The 16,099-nt window shown below is 46.2% G+C and overlaps 30 non-coding genes across 30 annotated transcripts; all 30 read left to right on the forward strand.

The window, feature by feature from the left end:
• The first annotated feature begins 2,154 nt into the window (after window positions 1-2,154).
• Window positions 2,155-2,226, forward strand: TRNAA-CGC (transfer RNA alanine (anticodon CGC)). Its single transcript has one exon. It is a non-coding gene; the product is annotated as a tRNA-Ala (tRNA).
• A 719-nt stretch (window positions 2,227-2,945) lies between these two features.
• TRNAA-CGC (transfer RNA alanine (anticodon CGC)) lies at window positions 2,946-3,017 on the forward strand. Its single transcript has one exon. It is a non-coding gene; the product is annotated as a tRNA-Ala (tRNA).
• A 536-nt stretch (window positions 3,018-3,553) lies between these two features.
• Window positions 3,554-3,625, forward strand: TRNAE-UUC (transfer RNA glutamic acid (anticodon UUC)). The gene has a single exon. It is a non-coding gene; the product is annotated as a tRNA-Glu (tRNA).
• A 111-nt stretch (window positions 3,626-3,736) lies between these two features.
• On the forward strand, window positions 3,737-3,808 carry TRNAA-CGC (transfer RNA alanine (anticodon CGC)). The gene has a single exon. It is a non-coding gene; the product is annotated as a tRNA-Ala (tRNA).
• Window positions 3,809-4,328: 520 nt separating this feature from the next.
• On the forward strand, window positions 4,329-4,400 carry TRNAA-UGC (transfer RNA alanine (anticodon UGC)). The gene has a single exon. It is a non-coding gene; the product is annotated as a tRNA-Ala (tRNA).
• Window positions 4,401-4,527: 127 nt separating this feature from the next.
• On the forward strand, window positions 4,528-4,599 carry TRNAA-CGC (transfer RNA alanine (anticodon CGC)). The gene has a single exon. It is a non-coding gene; the product is annotated as a tRNA-Ala (tRNA).
• A 520-nt stretch (window positions 4,600-5,119) lies between these two features.
• On the forward strand, window positions 5,120-5,191 carry TRNAA-UGC (transfer RNA alanine (anticodon UGC)). Its single transcript has one exon. It is a non-coding gene; the product is annotated as a tRNA-Ala (tRNA).
• A 127-nt stretch (window positions 5,192-5,318) lies between these two features.
• Window positions 5,319-5,390, forward strand: TRNAA-CGC (transfer RNA alanine (anticodon CGC)). Its single transcript has one exon. It is a non-coding gene; the product is annotated as a tRNA-Ala (tRNA).
• A 719-nt stretch (window positions 5,391-6,109) lies between these two features.
• TRNAA-CGC (transfer RNA alanine (anticodon CGC)) lies at window positions 6,110-6,181 on the forward strand. The gene has a single exon. It is a non-coding gene; the product is annotated as a tRNA-Ala (tRNA).
• A 536-nt stretch (window positions 6,182-6,717) lies between these two features.
• TRNAE-UUC (transfer RNA glutamic acid (anticodon UUC)) lies at window positions 6,718-6,789 on the forward strand. The gene has a single exon. It is a non-coding gene; the product is annotated as a tRNA-Glu (tRNA).
• A 111-nt stretch (window positions 6,790-6,900) lies between these two features.
• Window positions 6,901-6,972, forward strand: TRNAA-CGC (transfer RNA alanine (anticodon CGC)). The gene has a single exon. It is a non-coding gene; the product is annotated as a tRNA-Ala (tRNA).
• A 520-nt stretch (window positions 6,973-7,492) lies between these two features.
• Window positions 7,493-7,564, forward strand: TRNAA-UGC (transfer RNA alanine (anticodon UGC)). The gene has a single exon. It is a non-coding gene; the product is annotated as a tRNA-Ala (tRNA).
• A 127-nt stretch (window positions 7,565-7,691) lies between these two features.
• Window positions 7,692-7,763, forward strand: TRNAA-CGC (transfer RNA alanine (anticodon CGC)). Its single transcript has one exon. It is a non-coding gene; the product is annotated as a tRNA-Ala (tRNA).
• Window positions 7,764-8,283: 520 nt separating this feature from the next.
• Window positions 8,284-8,355, forward strand: TRNAA-UGC (transfer RNA alanine (anticodon UGC)). Its single transcript has one exon. It is a non-coding gene; the product is annotated as a tRNA-Ala (tRNA).
• A 127-nt stretch (window positions 8,356-8,482) lies between these two features.
• Window positions 8,483-8,554, forward strand: TRNAA-CGC (transfer RNA alanine (anticodon CGC)). Its single transcript has one exon. It is a non-coding gene; the product is annotated as a tRNA-Ala (tRNA).
• Window positions 8,555-9,074: 520 nt separating this feature from the next.
• Window positions 9,075-9,146, forward strand: TRNAA-UGC (transfer RNA alanine (anticodon UGC)). Its single transcript has one exon. It is a non-coding gene; the product is annotated as a tRNA-Ala (tRNA).
• Window positions 9,147-9,257: 111 nt separating this feature from the next.
• Window positions 9,258-9,329, forward strand: TRNAA-CGC (transfer RNA alanine (anticodon CGC)). Its single transcript has one exon. It is a non-coding gene; the product is annotated as a tRNA-Ala (tRNA).
• Window positions 9,330-10,839: 1,510 nt separating this feature from the next.
• Window positions 10,840-10,911, forward strand: TRNAA-CGC (transfer RNA alanine (anticodon CGC)). Its single transcript has one exon. It is a non-coding gene; the product is annotated as a tRNA-Ala (tRNA).
• A 520-nt stretch (window positions 10,912-11,431) lies between these two features.
• On the forward strand, window positions 11,432-11,503 carry TRNAA-UGC (transfer RNA alanine (anticodon UGC)). The gene has a single exon. It is a non-coding gene; the product is annotated as a tRNA-Ala (tRNA).
• A 127-nt stretch (window positions 11,504-11,630) lies between these two features.
• Window positions 11,631-11,702, forward strand: TRNAA-CGC (transfer RNA alanine (anticodon CGC)). The gene has a single exon. It is a non-coding gene; the product is annotated as a tRNA-Ala (tRNA).
• Window positions 11,703-12,222: 520 nt separating this feature from the next.
• On the forward strand, window positions 12,223-12,294 carry TRNAA-UGC (transfer RNA alanine (anticodon UGC)). Its single transcript has one exon. It is a non-coding gene; the product is annotated as a tRNA-Ala (tRNA).
• A 111-nt stretch (window positions 12,295-12,405) lies between these two features.
• On the forward strand, window positions 12,406-12,477 carry TRNAA-CGC (transfer RNA alanine (anticodon CGC)). Its single transcript has one exon. It is a non-coding gene; the product is annotated as a tRNA-Ala (tRNA).
• Window positions 12,478-12,997: 520 nt separating this feature from the next.
• TRNAA-UGC (transfer RNA alanine (anticodon UGC)) lies at window positions 12,998-13,069 on the forward strand. Its single transcript has one exon. It is a non-coding gene; the product is annotated as a tRNA-Ala (tRNA).
• A 127-nt stretch (window positions 13,070-13,196) lies between these two features.
• Window positions 13,197-13,268, forward strand: TRNAA-CGC (transfer RNA alanine (anticodon CGC)). Its single transcript has one exon. It is a non-coding gene; the product is annotated as a tRNA-Ala (tRNA).
• Window positions 13,269-13,788: 520 nt separating this feature from the next.
• TRNAA-UGC (transfer RNA alanine (anticodon UGC)) lies at window positions 13,789-13,860 on the forward strand. Its single transcript has one exon. It is a non-coding gene; the product is annotated as a tRNA-Ala (tRNA).
• Window positions 13,861-13,987: 127 nt separating this feature from the next.
• TRNAA-CGC (transfer RNA alanine (anticodon CGC)) lies at window positions 13,988-14,059 on the forward strand. The gene has a single exon. It is a non-coding gene; the product is annotated as a tRNA-Ala (tRNA).
• A 520-nt stretch (window positions 14,060-14,579) lies between these two features.
• On the forward strand, window positions 14,580-14,651 carry TRNAA-UGC (transfer RNA alanine (anticodon UGC)). The gene has a single exon. It is a non-coding gene; the product is annotated as a tRNA-Ala (tRNA).
• A 127-nt stretch (window positions 14,652-14,778) lies between these two features.
• On the forward strand, window positions 14,779-14,850 carry TRNAA-CGC (transfer RNA alanine (anticodon CGC)). Its single transcript has one exon. It is a non-coding gene; the product is annotated as a tRNA-Ala (tRNA).
• Window positions 14,851-15,370: 520 nt separating this feature from the next.
• Window positions 15,371-15,442, forward strand: TRNAA-UGC (transfer RNA alanine (anticodon UGC)). Its single transcript has one exon. It is a non-coding gene; the product is annotated as a tRNA-Ala (tRNA).
• Window positions 15,443-15,569: 127 nt separating this feature from the next.
• On the forward strand, window positions 15,570-15,641 carry TRNAA-CGC (transfer RNA alanine (anticodon CGC)). The gene has a single exon. It is a non-coding gene; the product is annotated as a tRNA-Ala (tRNA).
• The last annotated feature ends 458 nt before the right edge of the window (window positions 15,642-16,099 follow it).

The following is a 16,099-nucleotide window of genomic DNA, read 5'->3' on the forward strand; positions in this document are numbered from 1 at the left end:
TCAGAAGATGGGCAGCGCTAACAGCGCTAGGCCAGGGGATAACACGACAGCGCAGACTCCTGTACAGCAAATAACAACGCTCAGGAGGCTGCACCCAGCACCAAGGTGGGATTCTTGACATCTGTGCTGCGTCTCATTACAAAGGGAACTCGCGCCTCCAACACAGTTTGACTGTATAAAGGGCTAAATGTTATACGTGTTTCATTCAGCGTGTGCAAGGAGCGAAATTAAAAGAGCAACCTTTGACTTGTGCAGCACTACTGCTGCATAAGCTGTGGCTCTTCTACTTTCTAACCCCTGAGGGGGGGTTAAAGGTTACCTTTGAAATTGGTTCAAGTAGGCTTCGGCCTACACTCTGCTCCCCCTGCAGAGCCCGGGCTACAACACCGCTCGTTGCTGTCCGGAAGTGCTGGCTGCACAGAGCCAAACACCTCGCCAATGTGTCAGTGGGGTCCAGCACCGCCAGCTGTTCCCCTGCTGTGCAGCCGGCAACGTGTCCTGCAAAAGCCACGCAGACACTTGCTCTTGTACCTTCTGCTCCACATCCTGGTTCCAGTACCGTCAGCTGGTTCCGGGCAGAGCCTTTGGCTTAGGTGCCTCCCTCTGGGTATCCGAGTTCCACCAACGTCAGGTGGTCCTTGGTAGTGCTTTCAGGCACGGGTACCTCCTGCTTAGTAACCGGGTTCCAGTAACGTCAGCTGGTCCTCGGTAGTTCCATTGGCTCTTGGACCTTCGGCTACCCATCCGGGTTCCAGCACCGTCAGCTGGTTCTCGGCAGTGTCTTTTGCTCTTGCACCTTCTGCTCCCCATCCTGGTTCCAGTACCGTCAGCTGGTTCCGGGCAGAGCCTTTGGCTTAGGTGCCTCCCTCTGGGTATCCGAGTTCCACCAACGTCAGGTGGTCCTTGGTAGTGCTTTCAGGCACGGGTACCTCCTGCTTAGTAACCGGGTTCCAGTAACGTCAGCTGGTCCTCGGTAGTTCCATTGGCTCTTGGACCTTCGGGTAGCCATCCGAGTTCCAGTTCCATCAGCTGGTTCTCGGCATTTTCTCAGCCTTCTTGTACCTTCTGCTACATTTCCAAGTTCAAGAGACTAAACACGATGACCCGGAAGAACACCCCTAAGATGACGACGACACCAGAGACGACAACCACCGTGATGACGACGACCCTGGAGACGATGACCCTGAAGACCACCCCGATGACGACGACCCCGGAGACCACCCCGATGACGACGACCCCGGAGACGACGACCCTGGAGACGACGACGACCTGGAAGACCGAGAAGCAGAAGAACAAGAGGCTGCAGAACAAAGAGCAGAAGGACATTAAGCATAACACAAAATATCAGAGCAAAAAAATATTATGTAAATTATAAGCAGAAGAAGACTAAGCAGTGTATGGGGGTGAGTCCGTTCCTCCTCGTGGTGCCCCTGGATAAAGCCTGATGCTGCAGGCCAAACTGAACGCGGACAAATGTAACTGGTTTGTGACAGGCAGAACGGAAGGTGTAATCTTCAAACTTTTATAGATAACAACTACGGGAATGCCTGTCACAAATAAGAATATGATGAAGAAGTTGAATATGATGAAGATAATAGTAAAATAAAAAGAATATGAACAATGTAACCCAAAAAATAATAGGTAGAAGATGAAGAAGAAGATGAATAAGGTGAAGAAGTTGATGTCAAAGAAGCTGATGATGAGGATAATTAAGAAGAAAGCGTGGGAGAAGTAAAAAAGAAGGTGAAGGGCGTGGAAGTAGTGAAACATCAATATCTGACATAAAAAAAAAAAAAAATAACAGTCAAATTCTTTCTAACGCCGAACTTCATAAAAAAAATTTAAAAATCCTGCTATTCTATTACATTGGGCTAAACCTCTGTCCCTTTAATATCTCCGCCACGTCCCCCAATACATCCTACATTATTCTTAGTTGTTTTCCTTCATGTAGAATGAACCTACAAGTTTATAAAGGGTTTATTTTAATTCCGATATTTTCATCCCATTGACTTGCATTGGGATCGGGTATCAGTATCGGATTGGATCCGATATTTTGACGGTATCGGCCGATACTTTCCGATACCGATACTTTCCGATATCGGAAAGTATCGCTCAACACTACTTGTCAGTGCTCCATCCCACTAGGAGACTTTTGGGGATGTAGCTCAGTGGTAGAGTGCATGCTTCGCATGTATGAGGTCCTGGGTTCAACCCCCAGCATCTCCAAACTTTTCCTAATATGGCTAGAAAGCTTTAGCAAACACACTCACGCTTAGTAGTGTCGTCAAGACTCGCAAGGAATCTTTGACGCTTAAACTGGCTTCTTTGCCAGGTCACATAGCAGGACGAGGCTTTTTGCTGCGGCAGATTCTAAAGACTGCATGCAACCTAAGGCAAGGGCAACACTTTACCACCCAGTAAAATGTTTTCAATGGGAACTGGACTTTCAACAAACTTTGCACAAATCAATAGCACAGGCAAATATAGGAAACTTTCTCTAGCCTGATTAAAGTGGGAAATGTGCAATAGCTTTGCATTAAGGACAAGCTTCAGAGTCTCTACTTGGTATCATCAGAAAACCGAGTTGGAGTGTCGTGCCAGATGCTTGAATAGGTCAGCTGATGTATCTCTAAGAATTCACAGAGTTTTTTTCTCAAGGTGGTTCAGCGATTTGACTAAATGCCAACCCTTGTCTGCAAAAATTTTGACCCGTTTCCTGCAAGTTTCTGAAAGTGGTGCAAATAACGGGGATGTAGCTCAGTGGTAGAGCACACGCTTTGCATGTGTGAGGCCCCAGGTTCAATCCCCGGCATCTCCATGGCCTGGGTTTACGTGCAGAGGACGCACTTCCTACAGGTGACTACTTTTCCTTCTCCTTATGTGGTTCCTGCAGTCACTCGTTGAAAGAATTACTTGTCAGTGCTCCATCCCACTAGGAGACTTTTGGGGATGTAGCTCAGTGGTAGAGCGCATGCTTCGCATGTATGAGGTCCTGGGTTCAACCCCCAGCATCTCCAAACTTTTCCTAATATGGCTAGAAAGCTTTAGCAAACACACTCACGCTTAGTAGTGTCGTCAAGACTCGCAAGGAATCTTTGACGCTTAAACTGGCTTCTTTGCCAGGTCACATAGCAGGACGAGGCTTTTTGCCGCGGCAGATTCTAAAGACTGCATGCAACCTAAGGCAAGGGCAACCTAAGGCAAGGGCAACACTTTACCACCCAGTAAAATGTTTTCAATGGGAACTGGACTTTCAACAAACTTTGCTCAAATCAATAGCACAGGCAAATATAGTAAACTTTCTCTAGCCTGATTAAAGTGGGAAATGTGCAATAGCTTTGCATTAAGGACAAGCTTCAGAGTCTCTACTTGGTATCATCAGAAAACCGAGTTGGAGTGTCGTGCCGGAAGCTTGAATAGGTCAGCTGATGTATCTCTAAGAATTCACAGAGTTTTTTTCTCAAGGTGGTTCAGCGATTTGAATAAATGCCAACCCTTGTCTGCAAAAATCTTGACCCGTTTCCTGCAAGTTTCTGAAAGTGGTGCAAATAACGGGGATGTAGCTCAGTGGTAGAGCGCACGCTTTTCATGTGTGAGGCCCCGGGTTCAATCCCAGGCATCTCCATGACCTGGGTTTACGTGCAAAGGTGACTACTTTTCCTTCTCCTTATGTGGTTCCTGCAGTCACTCGGTGAAAGAATTACTTGTCAGTGCTCCATCCCACTGGGAGACTTTTGGGGATGTAGCTCAGTGGTAGAGCGCATGCTTCGCATGTATGAGGTCCTGGGTTCAACCCCCAGCATCTCCAAACTTTTCCTAATATGGCTAGAAAGCTTTAGCAAACACACTCACGCTTAGTAGTGTCGTCAAGACTCGCAAGGAATCTTTGACGCTTAAACTGGCTTCTTTGCCAGGTCACATAGCAGGATGAGGCTTTTTGCCGCGGCAGATTCTAAAGACTGCATGCAACCTAAGGCAAGGGCAACACTTTACCACCCAGTAAAATGTTTTCAATGGGAACTGGACTTTCAACAAACTTTGCACAAATCAATAGCACAGGCAAATATAGGAAACTTTCTCTAGCCTGATTAAAGTGGGAAATGTGCAATAGCTTTGCATTAAGGACAAGCTTCAGAGTCTCTACTTGGTATCATCAGAAAACCGAGTTGGAGTGTCGTGCCGGAAGCTTGAATTGGTCAGCTGATGTATCTCTAAGAATTCACAGAGTTTTTTTCTCAAGGTGGTTCAGCGATTTGACTAAATGCCAACCCTTGTCTGCAAAAATCTTGACCCGTTTCCTGCAAGTTTCTGGAAGTGGTGCAAATAACGGGGATGTAGCTCAGTGGTAGAGCGCACGCTTTGCATGTGTGAGGCCCCGGGTTCAATCCCCGGCATCTCCATGGCCTGGGTTTACGTGCAAAGGACGCACTTCCTACAGGTGACTAATTTTCCTTCTCCTTATGTGGTTCCTGCAGTCACTCGGTGAAAGAATTACTTGTCAGTGCTCCATCTCACTGGGAGACTTTTGGGGATGTAGCTCAGTGGTAGAGCGCATGCTTCGCATGTATGAGGTCCTGGGTTCAACCCCCAGCATCTCTAAACTTTTCCTAATATGGCTAGAAAGCTTTAGCAAACACACTCATGCTTAGTAGTGTCGTCAAGACTCGCAAGGAATCTTTGACGCTTAAACTGGCTTCTTTGCCAGGTCACATAGCAGGACGAGGCTTTTTGCCGCGGCAGATTCTAAAGACTGCATGCAACCTAAGGCAAGGGCAACACTTTACCACCCAGTAAAATGTTTTCAATGGGAACTGGACTTTCAACAAACTTTGCACAAATCAATAGCACAGGCAAATATAGGAAACTTTCTCTAGCCTGATTAAAGTGGGAAATGTGCAATAGCTTTGCATTAAGGACAAGCTTCAGAGTCTCTACTTGGTATCATCAGAAAACCGAGTTGGAGTGTCGTGCCGGAAGCTTGAATAGGTCAGCTGATGTATCTCTAAGAATTCACAGAGTTTTTTTCTCAAGGTGGTTCAGCGATTTGACTAAATGCCAACCCTTGTCTGCAAAAATCTTGACCCGTTTCCTGCAAGTTTCTGAAACTGGTGCAAATATCGGGGATGTAGCTCAGTGGTAGAGCGCACGCTTTGCATGTGTGAGGCCCCGGGTTCAATCCCCGGCATCTCCATGGCCTGGGTTTACGTGCAAAGGACGCACTTCCTACAGGTGACTACTTTTCCTTCTCCTTATGTGGTTCCTGCAGTCACTCGTTGAAAGAATTACTTGTCAGTGCTCCATCCCACTAGGAGACTTTTGGGGATGTAGCTCAGTGGTAGAGCGCATGCTTCGCATGTATGAGGTCCTGGGTTCAACCCCCAGCATCTCCAAACTTTTCCTAATATGGCTAGAAAGCTTTAGCAAACACACTCACGCTTAGTAGTGTCGTCAAGACTCGCAAGGAATCTTTGACGCTTAAACTGGCTTCTTTGCCAGGTCACATAGCAGGACGAGGCTTTTTGCTGCGGCAGATTCTAAAGACTGCATGCAACCTAAGGCAAGGGCAACACTTTACCACCCAGTAAAATGTTTTCAATGGGAACTGGACTTTCAACAAACTTTGCACAAATCAATAGCACAGGCAAATATAGGAAACTTTCTCTAGCCTGATTAAAGTGGGAAATGTGCAATAGCTTTGCATTAAGGACAAGCTTCAGAGTCTCTACTTGGTATCATCAGAAAACCGAGTTGGAGTGTCGTGCCAGATGCTTGAATAGGTCAGCTGATGTATCTCTAAGAATTCACAGAGTTTTTTTCTCAAGGTGGTTCAGCGATTTGACTAAATGCCAACCCTTGTCTGCAAAAATCTTGACCCGTTTCCTGCAAGTTTCTGAAAGTGGTGCAAATAACGGGGATGTAGCTCAGTGGTAGAGCACACGCTTTGCATGTGTGAGGCCCCAGGTTCAATCCCCGGCATCTCCATGGCCTGGGTTTACGTGCAGAGGACGCACTTCCTACAGGTGACTACTTTTCCTTCTCCTTATGTGGTTCCTGCAGTCACTCGTTGAAAGAATTACTTGTCAGTGCTCCATCCCACTAGGAGACTTTTGGGGATGTAGCTCAGTGGTAGAGCGCATGCTTCGCATGTATGAGGTCCTGGGTTCAACCCCCAGCATCTCCAAACTTTTCCTAATATGGCTAGAAAGCTTTAGCAAACACACTCACGCTTAGTAGTGTCGTCAAGACTTGCAAGGAATCTTTGACGCTTAAACTGGCTTCTTTGCCAGGTCACATAGCAGGACGAGGCTTTTTGCCGCGGCAGATTCTAAAGACTGCATGCAACCTAAGGCAAGGGCAACCTAAGGCAAGGGCAACACTTTACCACCCAGTAAAATGTTTTCAATGGGAACTGGACTTTCAACAAACTTTGCTCAAATCAATAGCACAGGCAAATATAGTAAACTTTCTCTAGCCTGATTAAAGTGGGAAATGTGCAATAGCTTTGCATTAAGGACAAGCTTCAGAGTCTCTACTTGGTATCATCAGAAAACCGAGTTGGAGTGTCGTGCCGGAAGCTTGAATAGGTCAGCTGATGTATCTCTAAGAATTCACAGAGTTTTTTTCTCAAGGTGGTTCAGCGATTTGAATAAATGCCAACCCTTGTCTGCAAAAATCTTGACCCGTTTCCTGCAAGTTTCTGAAAGTGGTGCAAATAACGGGGATGTAGCTCAGTGGTAGAGCGCACGCTTTTCATGTGTGAGGCCCCGGGTTCAATCCCAGGCATCTCCATGACCTGGGTTTACGTGCAAAGGTGACTACTTTTCCTTCTCCTTATGTGGTTCCTGCAGTCACCCGGTGAAAGAATTACTTGTCAGTGCTCCATCCCACTGGGAGACTTTTGGGGATGTAGCTCAGTGGTAGAGCGCATGCTTCGCATGTATGAGGTCCTGGGTTCAACCCCCTGTATCTCCAAACTTTTCCTAATATGGCTAGAAAGCTTTAGCAAACACACTCACGCTTAGTAGTGTCGTCAAGACTCGCAAGGAATCTTTGACGCTTAAACTGGCTTCTTTGCCAGGTCACATAGCAGGATGAGGCTTTTTGCCGCGGCAGATTCTAAAGACTGCATGCAACCTAAGGCAAGGGCAACACTTTACCACCCAGTAAAATGTTTTCAATGGGAACTGGACTTTCAACAAACTTTGCACAAATCAATAGCACAGGCAAATATAGGAAACTTTCTCTAGCCTGATTAAAGTGGGAAATGTGCAATAGCTTTGCATTAAGGACAAGCTTCAGAGTCTCTACTTGGTATCACCAGAAAACCGAGTTGGAGTGTCGTGCCGGAAGCTTGAATTGGTCAGCTGATGTATCTCTAAGAATTCACAGAGTTTTTTTCTCAAGGTGGTTCAGCGATTTGACTAAATGCCAACCCTTGTCTGCAAAAATCTTGACCCGTTTCCTGCAAGTTTCTGGAAGTGGTGCAAATAACGGGGATGTAGCTCAGTGGTAGAGCGCACGCTTTGCATGTGTGAGGCCCCGGGTTCAATCCCCGGCATCTCCATGGCCTGGGTTTACGTGCAAAGGACGCACTTCCTACAGGTGACTAATTTTCCTTCTCCTTATGTGGTTCCTGCAGTCACTCGGTGAAAGAATTACTTGTCAGTGCTCCATCCCACTGGGAGACTTTTGGGGATGTAGCTCAGTGGTAGAGCGCATGCTTCGCATGTATGAGGTCCTGGGTTCAACCCCCAGCATCTCTAAACTTTTCCTAATATGGCTAGAAAGCTTTAGCAAACACACTCATGCTTAGTAGTGTCGTCAAGACTCGCAAGGAATCTTTGACGCTTAAACTGGCTTCTTTGCCAGGTCACATAGCAGGACGAGGCTTTTTGCCGCGGCAGATTCTAAAGACTGCATGCAACCTAAGGCAAGGGCAACACTTTACCACCCAGTAAAATGTTTTCAATGGGAACTGGACTTTCAACAAACTTTGCACAAATCAATAGCACAGGCAAATATAGGAAACTTTCTCTAGCCTGATTAAAGTGGGAAATGTGCAATAGCTTTGCATTAAGGACAAGCTTCAGAGTCTCTACTTGGTATCATCCTAAAACCGAGTTGGAGTGTCGTGCCGGAAGCTTGAATTGGTCAGCTGATGTATCTCTAAGAATTCACAGAGTTTTTTTCTCAAGGTGGTTCAGCAATTTGAATAAATGCCAACCCTTGTCTGCAAAAATCTTGACCCGTTTCCTGCAAGTTTCTGAAAGTGGTGCAAATAACGGGGATGTAGCTCAGTGGTAGAGCGCACGCTTTGCATGTGTGAGGCCCCGGGTTCAATCCCCGGCATCTCCATGGCCTGGGTTTACGTGCAAAGGACGCACTTCCTACAGGTGACTACTTTTCCTTCTCCTTATGTGGTTCCTGCAGTCACTCGTTGAAAGAATTACTTGTCAGTGCTCCATCCCACTAGAAGACTTTTGGGGATGTAGCTCAGTGGTAGAGCGCATGCTTCGCATGTATGAGGTCCTGGTTTCAACCCCCAGCATCTCTAAACTTTTCCTAATATGGCTAGAAAGCTTTAGCAAACACACTCACGCTTACTAGTGTCGTCAAGACTCGCAAGGAATCTTTGACGCTTAAACTGGCTTCTTTGCCAGGTCACATAGCAGGACGAGGCTTTTTGTCGCAGCAGATTCTAAAGACTGCATGCAACCTAAGGCAAGGGCAACACTTTACCACCCAGTAAAATGTTTTCAATGGGAACTGGACTTTCAACAAACTTTGCACAAATCAATAGCACAGGCAAATATAGGAAACTTTCTCTAGCCTGATTAAAGTGGGAAATGTGCAATAGCTTTGCATTAAGGACAAGCTTCAGAGTCTCTACTTGGTATCATCAGAAAACCGAGTTGGAGTGTCGTGCCGGAAGCTTGAATTGGTCAGCTGATGTATCTCTAAGAATTCACAGAGTTTTTTTCTCAAGGTGGTTCAGCGATTTGACTAAATGCCAACCCTTGTCTGCAAAAATCTTGACCCGTTTCCTGCAAGTTTCTGAAAGTGGTGCAAATAACGGGGATGTAGCTCAGTGGTAGAGCGCACGCTTTGCATGTGTGAGGCCCCGGGTTCAATCCCCGGCATCTCCTTGGCCTGGGTTTACGTGCAAAGGTGACTACTTTTCCTTCTCCTTATGTGGTTCCTGCAGTCACTCGGTGAAAGAATTACTTGTCAGTGCTCCATCCCACTGGGAGACTTTTGGGGATGTAGCTCAGTGGTAGAGCGCATGCTTCGCATGTATGAGGTCCTGGGTTCAACCCCCAGCATCTCCAAACTTTTCCTAATATGGCTAGAAAGCTTTAGCAAACACACTCACGCTTAGTAGTGTCGTCAAGACTCGCAAGGAATCTTTGACGCTTAAACTGGCTTCTTTGCCAGGTCACATAGCAGGATGAGGCTTTTTGCCGCGGCAGATTCTAAAGACTGCATGCAACCTAAGGCAAGGGCAACACTTTACCACCCAGTAAAATGTTTTCAATGGGAACTGGACTTTCAACAAACTTTGCACAAATCAATAGCACAGGCAAATATAGGAAACTTTCTCTAGCCTGATTAAAGTGGGAAATGTGCAATAGCTTTGCATTAAGGACAAGCTTCAGAGTCTCTACTTGGTATCACCAGAAAACCGAGTTGGAGTGTCGTGCCGGAAGCTTGAATTGGTCAGCTGATGTATCTCTAAGAATTCACAGAGTTTTTTTCTCAAGGTGGTTCAGCGATTTGACTAAATGCCAACCCTTGTCTGCAAAAATCTTGACCCGTTTCCTGCAAGTTTCTGAAAGTGGTGCAAATAACGGGGATGTAGCTCAGTGGTAGAGCGCACGCTTTGCATGTGGGAGGCCCCAGGTTCAATCCCCGGCATCTCCATGGCCTGGGTTTACGTGCAAAGGACGCACTTCCTACAGGTGTCTACTTTTCCTTCTCCTTATGTGGTTCCTGCAGTCACTCGGTGAAAGAATTACTTGTCAGTGCTCCATCCCACTGGGAGACTTTTGGGGATGTAGCTCAGTGGTAGAGCGCATGCTTCACATGTATGAGGTCCTGGGTTCAACCCCCAGCATCTCTAAACTTTTCCTAATATGGCTAGAAAGCTTTAGCAAACACACTCACGCTTAGTAGTGTCGTCAAGACTCGCAAGGAATCTTTGACGCTTAAACTGGCTTCTTTGCCAGGTCACATAGCAGGACGAGGCTTTTTGCCGTGGCAGATTCTAAAGACTGCATGCAACCTAAGGCAAGGGCAACACTTTACCACCCAGTAAAATGTTTTCAATGGGAACTGGACTTTCAACAAACTTTGCACAAATCAATAGCACAGGCAAATATAGGAAACTTTCTCTAGCCTGATTAAAGTGGGAAATGTGCAATAGCTTTGCATTAAGGACAAGCTTCAGAGTCTCTACTTGGTATCATCCTAAAACGGAGTTGGTGTGTCGTGCCGGAAGCTTGAATTGGTCAGCTGATGTATCTCTAAGAATTCACAGAGTTTTTTTCTCAAGGTGGTTCAGCGATTTGAATAAATGCCAACCCTTGTCTGCAAAAATCTTGACCCGTTTCTTGCAAGTTTCTGAAAGTGGTGCAAATAACGGGGATGTACCTCAGTGGTAGAGCGCACGCTTTGCATGTGTGAGGCCCCGGGTTCAATCCCCGGCATCTCCATGGCCTGGGTTTACGTGCAAAGGACGCACTTCCTACAGGTAACTACTTTTCCTTCTCCTTATGTGGTTCCTGCAGTCACTCGTTGAAAGAATTACTTGTCAGTGCTCCATCCCACTAGAAGACTTTTGGGGATGTAGCTCAGTGGTAGAGCGCATGCTTCGCATGTATGAGGTCCTGGGTTCAACCCCCAGCATCTCCAAACTTTGCCTAATATGGCTAGAAAGCTTTAGCACACACACTCACGCTTAGTAGTGTCGTCAAGACTCGCAAGGAATCTTTGACGCTTAAACTGGCTTCTTTGCCAGGTCACATAGCAGGACGAGGCTTTTTGCCGTGGCAGATTCTAAAGACTGCATGCAACCTAAGGCAAGGGCAACACTTTACCACCCAGTAAAATGTTTTCAATGGGAACTGGACTTTCAACAAACTTTGCACAAATCAATAGCACAGGCAAATATAGGAAACTTTCTCTAGCCTGATTAAAGTGGGAAATGTGCAATAGCTTTGCATTAAGGACAAGCTTCAGAGTCTCTACTTGGTATCATCCTAAAACCGAGTTGGTGTGTCGTGCCGGAAGCTTGAATTGGTCAGCTGATGTATCTCTAAGAATTCACAGAGTTTTTTTCTCAAGGTGGTTCAGCGATTTGAATAAATGCCAACCCTTGTCTGCAAAAATCTTGACCCGTTTCCTGCAAGTTTCTGAAAGTGGTGCAAATAACGGGGATGTAGCTCATTGGTAGAGCGCACGCTTTGCATGTGTGAGGCCCCGGGTTCAATCCCCGGCATCTCCATGGCCTGGGTTTACGTGCAAAGGACGCACTTCCTACAGGTGACTACTTTTCCTTCTCCTTATGTGGTTCCTGCAGTCACTCGTTGAAAGAATTACTTGTCAGTGCTCCATCCCACTAGAAGACTTTTGGGGATGTAGCTCAGTGGTAGAGCGCATGCTTCGCATGTATGAGGTCCTGGTTTCAACCCCCAGCATCTCCAAACTTTTCCTAATATGGCTAGAAAGCTTTAGCAAACACACTCACGCTTACTAGTGTCGTCAAGACTCGCAAGGAATCTTTGACGCTTAAACTGGCTTCTTTGCCAGGTCACATAGCAGGACGAGGCTTTTTGTCGCAGCAGATTCTAAAGACTGCATGCAACCTAAGGCAAGGGCAACACTTTACCACCCAGTAAAATGTTTTCAATGGGAACTGGACTTTCAACAAACTTTGCACAAATCAATAGCACAGGCAAATATAGGAAACTTTCTCTAGCCTGATTAAAGTGGGAAATGTGCAATAGCTTTGCATTAAGGACAAGCTTCAGAGTCTCTACTTGGTATCATCAGAAAACCGAGTTGGAGTGTCGTGCCGGAAGCTTGAATTGGTCAGCTGATGTATCTCTAAGAATTCACAGAGTTTTTTTCTCAAGGTGGTTCAGCGATTTGACTAAATGCCAACCCTTGTCTGCAAAAATCTTGACCCGTTTCCTGCAAGTTTCTGAAAGTGGTGCAAATAACGGGGATGTAGCTCAGTGGTAGAGTGCACGCTTTGCATGTGTGAGGCCCCGGGTTCAATCCCCGGCATCTCCATGGCCTGGGTTTACGTGCAAAGGTGACTACTTTTCCTTCTCCTTATGTGGTTCCTGCAGTCACTCGGTGAAAGAATTACTTGTCAGTGCTCCATCCCACTGGGAGACTTTTGGGGATGTAGCTCAGTGGTAGAGCGCATGCTTCGCATGTATGAGGTCCTGGGTTCAACCCCCAGCATCTCCAAACTTTTCCTAATATGGCTAGAAAGCTTTAGCAAACACACTCACGCTTAGTAGTGTCGTCAAGACTCGCAAGGAATCTTTGACGCTTAAACTGGCTTCTTTGCCAGGTCACATAGCAGGATGAGGCTTTTTGCCGCGGCAGATTCTAAAGACTGCATGCAACCTAAGGCAAGGGCAACACTTTACCACCCAGTAAAATGTTTTCAATGGGAACTGGACTTTCAACAAACTTTGCACAAATCAATAGCACAGGCAAATATAGGAAACTTTCTCTAGCCTGATTAAAGTGGGAAATGTGCAATAGCTTTGCATTAAGGACAAGCTTCAGAGTCTCTACTTGGTATCACCAGAAAACCGAGTTGGAGTGTCGTGCCGGAAGCTTGAATTGGTCAGCTGATGTATCTCTAAGAATTCACAGAGTTTTTTTCTCAAGGTGGTTCAGCGATTTGACTAAATGCCAACCCTTGTCTGCAAAAATCTTGACCCGTTTCCTGCAAGTTTCTGAAAGTGGTGCAAATAACGGGGATGTAGCTCAGTGGTAGAGCGCACGCTTTGCATGTGTGAGGCCCCGGGTTCAATCCCCGGCATCTCCATGGCCTGGGTTTACGTGCAAAGGACGCACTTCCTACAGGTGTCTACTTTTCCTTCTCCTTATGTGGTTCCTGCAGTCACTCGGTGAAAGAATTACTTGTCAGTGCTCCATCCCACTGGGAGACTTTTGGGGATGTATCTCAGTGGTAGAGCGCATGCTTCGCATGTATGAGGTCCTGGGTTCAACCCCCAGCATCTCTAAACTTTTCCTAATATGGCTAGAAAGCTTTAGCAAACACACTCACGCTTAGTAGTGTCGTCAAGACTCGCAAGGAATCTTTGACGCTTAAACTGGCTTCTTTGCCAGGTCACATAGCAGGACGAGGCTTTTTGCCGTGGCAGATTCTAAAGACTGCATGCAACCTAAGGCAAGGGCAACACTTTACCACCCAGTAAAATGTTTTCAATGGGAACTGGACTTTCAACAAACTTTGCACAAATCAATAGCACAGGCAAATATAGGAAACTTTCTCTAGCCTGATTAAAGTGGGAAATGTGCAATAGCTTTGCATTAAGGACAAGCTTCAGAGTCTCTACTTGGTATCATCCTAAAACCGAGTTGGTGTGTCGTGCCGGAAGCTTGAATTGGTCAGCTGATGTATCTCTAAGAATTCACAGAGTTTTTTTCTCAAGGTGGTTCAGCGATTTGAATAAATGCCAACCCTTGTCTGCAAAAATCTTGACCCGTTTCTTGCAAGTTTCTGAAAGTGGTGCAAATAACGGGGATGTAGCTCAGTGGTAGAGCGCACGCTTTGCATGTGTGAGGCCCCGGGTTCAATCCCCGGCATCTCCATGGCCTGGGTTTACGTGCAAAGGACGCACTTCCTACAGGTGACTACTTTTCCTTCTCCTTATGTGGTTCCTGCAGTCACTCGTTGAAAGAATTACTTGTCAGTGCTCCATCCCACTAGAAGACTTTTGGGGATGTAGCTCAGTGGTAGAGCGCATGCTTCGCATGTATGAGGTCCTGGGTTCAACCCCCAGCATCTCCAAACTTTGCCTAATATGGCTAGAAAGCTTTAGCACACACACTCACGCTTAGTAGTGTCGTCAAGACTCGCAAGGAATCTTTGACGCTTAAACTGGCTTCTTTGCCAGGTCACATAGCAGGACGAGGCTTTTTGCCGTGGCAGATTCTAAAGACTGCATGCAACCTAAGGCAAGGGCAACACTTTACCACCCAGTAAAATGTTTTCAATGGGAACTGGACTTTCAACAAACTTTGCACAAATCAATAGCACAGGCAAATATAGGAAACTTTCTCTAGCCTGATTAAAGTGGGAAATGTGCAATAGCTTTGCATTAAGGACAAGCTTCAGAGTCTCTACTTGGTATCATCCTAAAACCGAGTTGGTGTGTCGTGCCGGAAGCTTGAATTGGTCAGCTGATGTATCTCTAAGAATTCACAGAGTTTTTTTCTCAAGGTGGTTCAGCGATTTGAATAAATGCCAACCCTTGTCTGCAAAAATCTTGACCCGTTTCCTGCAAGTTTCTGAAAGTGGTGCAAATAACGGGGATGTAGCTCAGTGGTAGAGCGCACGCTTTGCATTTGTGAGGCCCCGGGTTCAATCCCCGGCATCTCCATGGCCTGGGTTTACGTGCAAAGGACGCACTTCCTACAGGTGACTACTTTTCCTTCTCCTTATGTGGTTCCTGCAGTCACTCGTTGAAAGAATTACTTGTCAGTGCTCCATCCCACTAGAAGACTTTTGGGGATGTAGCTCAGTGGTAGAGCGCATGCTTCGCATGTATGAGGTCCTGGTTTCAACCCCCAGCATCTCCAAACTTTTCCTAATATGGCTAGAAAGCTTTAGCAAACACACTCACGCTTAGTAGTGTCGTCAAGACTCGCAAGGAATCTTTGACGCTTAAACTGGCTTCTTTGCCAGGTCACATAGCAGGACGAGGCTTTTTGTCGCAGCAGATTCTAAAGACTGCATGCAACCTAAGGCAAGGGCAACACTTTACCACCCAGTAAAATGTTTTCAATGGGAACTGGACTTTCAACAAACTTTGCACAAATCAATAGCACAGGCAAATATAGGAAACTTTCTCTAGCCTGATTAAAGTGGGAAATGTGCAATAGCTTTGCATTAAGGACAAGCTTCAGAGTCTCTACTTGGTATCATCAGAAAACCGAGTTGGAGTGTCGTGCCGGAAGCTTGAATTGGTCAGCTGATGTATCTCTAAGAATTCACAGAGTTTTTTTCTCAAGGTAGTTCAGCGATTTGACTAAATGCCAACCCTTGTCTGCAAAAATCTTGACCCGTTTCCTGCAAGTTTCTGAAAGTGGTGCAAATAACGGGGACGTAGCTCAGTGGTAGAGCGCACGCTTTGCATGTGTGAGGCCCCGGGTTCAATCCCCGGCATCTCCATGGCCTGGGTTTATGTGCAAAGGACGCACTTCCTACAGGTGACTACTTTTCCTTCTCCTTATGTGGTTCCTGCAGTCACTCGGTGAAAGAATTACTTGTCAGTGCTCCATCCCACTGGGAGACTTTTGGGGATGTAGCTCAGTGGTAGAGCGCATGCTTCGCATGTATGAGGTCCTGGGTTCAACCCCCAGCATCTCCAAACTTTTCCTAATATGGCTAGAAAGCTTTAGCAAACACACTCACGCTTAGTAGTGTCGTCAAGACTCGCAAGGAATCTTTGACGCTTAAACTGGCTTCTTTGCCAGGTCACATAGCAGGACGAGGCTTTTTGCCGCGGCAGATTCTAAAGACTGCATGCAACCTAAGGCAAGGGCAACACTTTACCACCCAGTAAAATGTTTTCAATGGGAACTGGACTTTCAACAAACTTTGCACAAATCAATAGCACAGGCAAATATAGGAAACTTTCTCTAGCCTGATTAAAGTGGGAAATGTGCAATAGCTTTGCATTAAGGACAAGCTTCAGAGTCTCTACTTGGTATCATCCTAAAACCGAGTTGGAGTGTCATGCCGGAAGCTTGAATTGGTCAGCTGATGTATCTCTAAGAATTCACAGAGTTTTTTTCTCAAGGTGGTTCAGCGATTTGAGTAAATGCC

This window comes from Ranitomeya variabilis, chromosome 1 (assembly GCF_051348905.1).
Source record: "Ranitomeya variabilis isolate aRanVar5 chromosome 1, aRanVar5.hap1, whole genome shotgun sequence".
NCBI lineage: Eukaryota > Metazoa > Chordata > Amphibia > Anura > Dendrobatidae > Ranitomeya > Ranitomeya variabilis.